The 5,607-nt window shown below is 49.4% G+C and overlaps 1 non-coding gene across 1 annotated transcript; it reads right to left on the bottom strand.

The window, feature by feature from the left end:
• Positions 1-3,429: 3,429 nt before the first annotated feature.
• On the bottom strand, positions 3,430-3,502 carry Trnat-agu (transfer RNA threonine (anticodon AGU)). Its single transcript has one exon. It is a non-coding gene; the product is annotated as a tRNA-Thr (tRNA).
• Between the last annotated feature and the right edge of the window lie 2,105 nt (positions 3,503-5,607).

Genomic DNA, 5,607 nt, shown 5'->3' with positions numbered 1-5,607 from the left:
ACTGCCAGAACAGAGGCCCTCGCTATGCATGTAGCGAATCAGAATAGGAAATGAGGGGCTCGTTGAAAATAACACAGAAAATAAGGGTTGGCAGTCGAGAAAACCTCGGAAAGCAAAGGGGAGGATGTGGTAGATCATTGAAACAGATTAAGAATTTGGAAAGAAAGAAAGAAAGTGAAGAAAAAATGCCCGCCAGGTGGGATCCGAACCCACGACCTCCAGAATACCGGTCTGGTGCGATAACCACTACGCTACCGGCGGGGCGATTTTCCCATTCACTTTCTGGGGTATTTATGTTAGGTATGTTTGTTTCCTGTGCTTGGGGGTGGTAGCCAGCGCCATTCGGACTAATCGGGGAGAAGGGGACCTTCTTTTTAACCCCCGGGTCGTGAACTGAGTGTCTACGACATGTCCAGAGTGGTCGACCAGCTTTGAACCCTCTTAAGCTCCCTTTGGCAACAAGACTGCCAGAACAGAGGCCCTCGCTATGCATGTAGCGAATCAGAATAGGAAATGAGGGGCTCGTTGAAAATAACACAGAAAATAAGGGTTGGCAGTCGAGAAAACCTCGGAAAGCAAAGGGGAGGATGTGGTAGATCATTGAAACAGATTAAGAATTTGGAAAGAAAGAAAGAAAGTGAAGAAAAAATGCCCGCCAGGTGGGATCCGAACCCACGACCTCCAGAATACCGGTCTGGTGCGATAACCACTACGCTACCGGCGGGGCGATTTTCCCATTCACTTTCTGGGGTATTTATGTTAGGTATGTTTGTTTCCTGTGCTTGGGGGTGGTAGCCAGCGCCATTCGGACTAATCGGGGAGAAGGGGACCTTCTTTTTAACCCCCGGGTCGTGACTCGAGTGTCTACGACATGTCCAGAGTGGTCGACCAGCTTTGAACCCTCTTAAGCTCCCTTTGGCAACAAGACTGCCAGAACAGAGGCCCTCGCTATGCATGTAGCGAATCAGAATAGGAAATGAGGGGCTCGTTGAAAATAACACAGAAAATAAGGGTTGGCAGTCGAGAAAACCTCGGAAAGCAAAGGGGAGGATGTGGTAGATCATTGAAACAGATTAAGAATTTGGAAAGAAAGAAAGAAAGTGAAGAAAAAATGCCCGCCAGGTGGGATCCGAACCCACGACTTCCAGAATACCGGTCTGGTGCGATAACCACTACGCTACCGGCGGGGCGATTTTCCCATTCACTTTCTGGGGTATTTATGTTAGGTATGTTTGTTTCCTGTGCTTGGGGGTGGTAGCCAGCGCCATTCGGACTAATCGGGGAGAAGGGGACCTTCTTTTTAACCCCCGGGTCGTGACTCGAGTGTCTACGACATGTCCAGAGTGGTCGACCAGCTTTGAACCCTCTTAAGCTCCCTTTGGCAACAAGACTGCCAGAACAGAGGCCCTCGCTATGCATGTAGCGAATCAGAATAGGAAATGAGGGGCTCGTTGAAAATAACACAGAAAATAAGGGTTGGCAGTCGAGAAAACCTCGGAAAGCAAAGGGGAGGATGTGGTAGATCATTGAAACAGATTAAGAATTTGGAAAGAAAGAAAGAAAGTGAAGAAAAAATGCCCGCCAGGTGGGATCCGAACCCACGACCTCCAGAATACCGGTCTGGTGCGATAACCACTACGCTACCGGCGGGGCGATTTTCCCATTCACTTTCTGGGGTATTTATGTTAGGTATGTTTGTTTCCTGTGCTTGGGGGTGGTAGCCAGCGCCATTCGGACTAATCGGGGAGAAGGGGACCTTCTTTTTAACCCCCGGGTCGTGACTCGAGTGTCTACGACATGTCCAGAGTGGTCGACCAGCTTTGAACCCTCTTAAGCTCCCTTTGGCAACAAGACTGCCAGAACAGAGGCCCTCGCTATGCATGTAGCGAATCAGAATAGGAAATGAGGGGCTCGTTGAAAATAACACAGAAAATAAGGGTTGGCAGTCGAGAAAACCTCGGAAAGCAAAGGGGAGGATGTGGTAGATCATTGAAACAGATTAAGAATTTGGAAAGAAAGAAAGAAAGTGAAGAAAAAATGCCCGCCAGGTGGGATCCGAACCCACGACCTCCAGAATACCGGTCTGGTGCGATAACCACTACGCTACCGGCGGGGCGATTTTCCCATTCACTTTCTGGGGTATTTATGTTAGGTATGTTTGTTTCCTGTGCTTGGGGGTGGTAGCCAGCGCCATTCGGACTAATCGGGGAGAAGGGGACCTTCTTTTTAACCCCCGGGTCGTGACTCGAGTGTCTACGACATGTCCAGAGTGGTCGACCAGCTTTGAACCCTCTTAAGCTCCCTTTGGCAACAAGACTGCCAGAACAGAGGCCCTCGCTATGCATGTAGCGAATCAGAATAGGAAATGAGGGGCTCGTTGAAAATAACACAGAAAATAAGGGTTGGCAGTCGAGAAAACCTCGGAAAGCAAAGGGGAGGATGTGGTAGATCATTGAAACAGATTAAGAATTTGGAAAGAAAGAAAGAAAGTGAAGAAAAAATGCCCGCCAGGTGGGATCCGAACCCACGACCTCCAGAATACCGGTCTGGTGCGATAACCACTACGCTACCGGCGGGGCGATTTTCCCATTCACTTTCTGGGGTATTTATGTTAGGTATGTTTGTTTCCTGTGCTTGGGGGTGGTTGCCAGCGCCATTCGGACTAATCGGGGAGAAGGGGACCTTCTTTTTAACCCCCGGGTCGTGACTCGAGTGTCTACGACATGTCCAGAGTGGTCGACCAGCTTTGAACCCTCTTAAGCTCCCTTTGGCAACAAGACTGCCAGAACAGAGGCCCTCGCTATGCATGTAGCGAATCAGAATAGGAAATGAGGGGCTCGTTGAAAATAACACAGAAAATAAGGGTTGGCAGTCGAGAAAACCTCGGAAAGCAAAGGGGAGGATGTGGTAGATCATTGAAACAGATTAAGAATTTGGAAAGAAAGAAAGAAAGTGAAGAAAAAATGCCCGCCAGGTGGGATCCGAACCCACGACCTCCAGAATACCGGTCTGGTGCGATAACCACTACGCTACCGGCGGGGCGATTTTCCCATTCACTTTCTGGGGTATTTATGTTAGGTATGTTTGTTTCCTGTGCTTGGGGGTGGTAGCCAGCGCCATTCGGACTAATCGGGGAGAAGGGGACCTTCTTTTTAACCCCCGGGTCGTGACTCGAGTGTCTACGACATGTCCAGAGTGGTCGACCAGCTTTGAACCCTCTTAAGCTCCCTTTGGCAACAAGACTGCCAGAACAGAGGCCCTCGCTATGCATGTAGCGAATCAGAATAGGAAATGAGGGGCTCGTTGAAAATAACACAGAAAATAAGGGTTGGCAGTCGAGAAAACCTCGGAAAGCAAAGGGGAGGATGTGGTAGATCATTGAAACAGATTAAGAATTTGGAAAGAAAGAAAGAAAGTGAAGAAAAAATGCCCGCCACGTGGGATCCGAACCCACGACCTCCAGAATACTGGTCTGGTGCGATAACCACTACGCTACCGGCGGGGCGATTTTCCCATTCACTTTCTGGGGTATTTATGTTAGGTATGTTTGTTTCCTGTGCTTGGGGGTGGTAGCCAGCGCCATTCGGACTAATCGGGGAGAAGGGGACCTTCTTTTTAACCCCCGGGTCGTGACTCGAGTGTCTACGACATGTCCAGAGTGGTCGACCAGCTTTGAACCCTCTTAAGCTCCCTTTGGCAACAAGACTGCCAGAACAGAGGCCCTCGCTATGCATGTAGCGAATCAGAATAGGAAATGAGGGGCTCGTTGAAAATAACACAGAAAATAAGGGTTGGCAGTCGAGAAAACCTCGGAAAGCAAAGGGGAGGATGTGGTAGATCATTGAAACAGATTAAGAATTTGGAAAGAAAGAAAGAAAGTGAAGAAAAAATGCCCGCCAGGTGGGATCCGAACCCACGACCTCCAGAATACCGGTCTGGTGCGATAACCACTACGCTACCGGCGGGGCGATTTTCCCATTCACTTTCTGGGGTATTTATGTTAGGTATGTTTGTTTCCTGTGCTTGGGGGTGGTAGCCAGCGCCATTCGGACTAATCGGGGAGAAGGGGACCTTCTTTTTAACCCCCGGGTCGTGAACTGAGTGTCTACGACATGTCCAGAGTGGTCGACCAGCTTTGAACCCTCTTAAGCTCCCTTTGGCAACAAGACTGCCAGAACAGAGGCCCTCGCTATGCATGTAGCGAATCAGAATAGGAAATGAGGGGCTCGTTGAAAATAACACAGAAAATAAGGGTTGGCAGTCGAGAAAACCTCGGAAAGCAAAGGGGAGGATGTGGTAGATCATTGAAACAGATTAAGAATTTGGAAAGAAAGAAAGAAAGTGAAGAAAAAATGCCCGCCAGGTGGGATCCGAACCCACGACCTCCAGAATACCGGTCTGGTGCGATAACCACTACGCTACCGGCGGGGCGATTTTCCCATTCACTTTCTGGGGTATTTATGTTAGGTATGTTTGTTTCCTGTGCTTGGGGGTGGTAGCCAGCGCCATTCGGACTAATCGGGGAGAAGGGGACCTTCTTTTTAACCCCCGGGTCGTGACTCGAGTGTCTACGACATGTCCAGAGTGGTCGACCAGCTTTGAACCCTCTTAAGCTCCCTTTGGCAACAAGACTGCCAGAACAGAGGCCCTCGCTATGCATGTAGCGAATCAGAATAGGAAATGAGGGGCTCGTTGAAAATAACACAGAAAATAAGGGTTGGCAGTCGAGAAAACCTCGGAAAGCAAAGGGGAGGATGTGGTAGATCATTGAAACAGATTAAGAATTTGGAAAGAAAGAAAGAAAGTGAAGAAAAAATGCCCGCCAGGTGGGATCCGAACCCACGACTTCCAGAATACCGGTCTGGTGCGATAACCACTACGCTACCGGCGGGGCGATTTTCCCATTCACTTTCTGGGGTATTTATGTTAGGTATGTTTGTTTCCTGTGCTTGGGGGTGGTAGCCAGCGCCATTCGGACTAATCGGGGAGAAGGGGACCTTCTTTTTAACCCCCGGGTCGTGACTCGAGTGTCTACGACATGTCCAGAGTGGTCGACCAGCTTTGAACCCTCTTAAGCTCCCTTTGGCAACAAGACTGCCAGAACAGAGGCCCTCGCTATGCATGTAGCGAATCAGAATAGGAAATGAGGGGCTCGTTGAAAATAACACAGAAAATAAGGGTTGGCAGTCGAGAAAACCTCGGAAAGCAAAGGGGAGGATGTGGTAGATCATTGAAACAGATTAAGAATTTGGAAAGAAAGAAAGAAAGTGAAGAAAAAATGCCCGCCAGGTGGGATCCGAACCCACGACCTCCAGAATACCGGTCTGGTGCGATAACCACTACGCTACCGGCGGGGCGATTTTCCCATTCACTTTCTGGGGTATTTATGTTAGGTATGTTTGTTTCCTGTGCTTGGGGGTGGTAGCCAGCGCCATTCGGACTAATCGGGGAGAAGGGGACCTTCTTTTTAACCCCCGGGTCGTGACTCGAGTGTCTACGACATGTCCAGAGTGGTCGACCAGCTTTGAACCCTCTTAAGCTCCCTTTGGCAACAAGACTGCCAGAACAGAGGCCCTCGCTATGCATGTAGCGAATCAGAATAGGAAA

This window comes from Haemaphysalis longicornis, unplaced genomic scaffold (assembly GCF_048455015.1).
Source record: "Haemaphysalis longicornis isolate Haplotype H1 unplaced genomic scaffold, Haemaphysalis longicornis Haplotype H1 scaffold_11, whole genome shotgun sequence".
Taxonomy (NCBI): Eukaryota; Metazoa; Arthropoda; class Arachnida; order Ixodida; family Ixodidae; genus Haemaphysalis; species Haemaphysalis longicornis.
The sequence above is the reverse complement of the archived record's forward strand: the minus strand, read 5'-3'. Positions and strand labels throughout refer to the sequence as shown.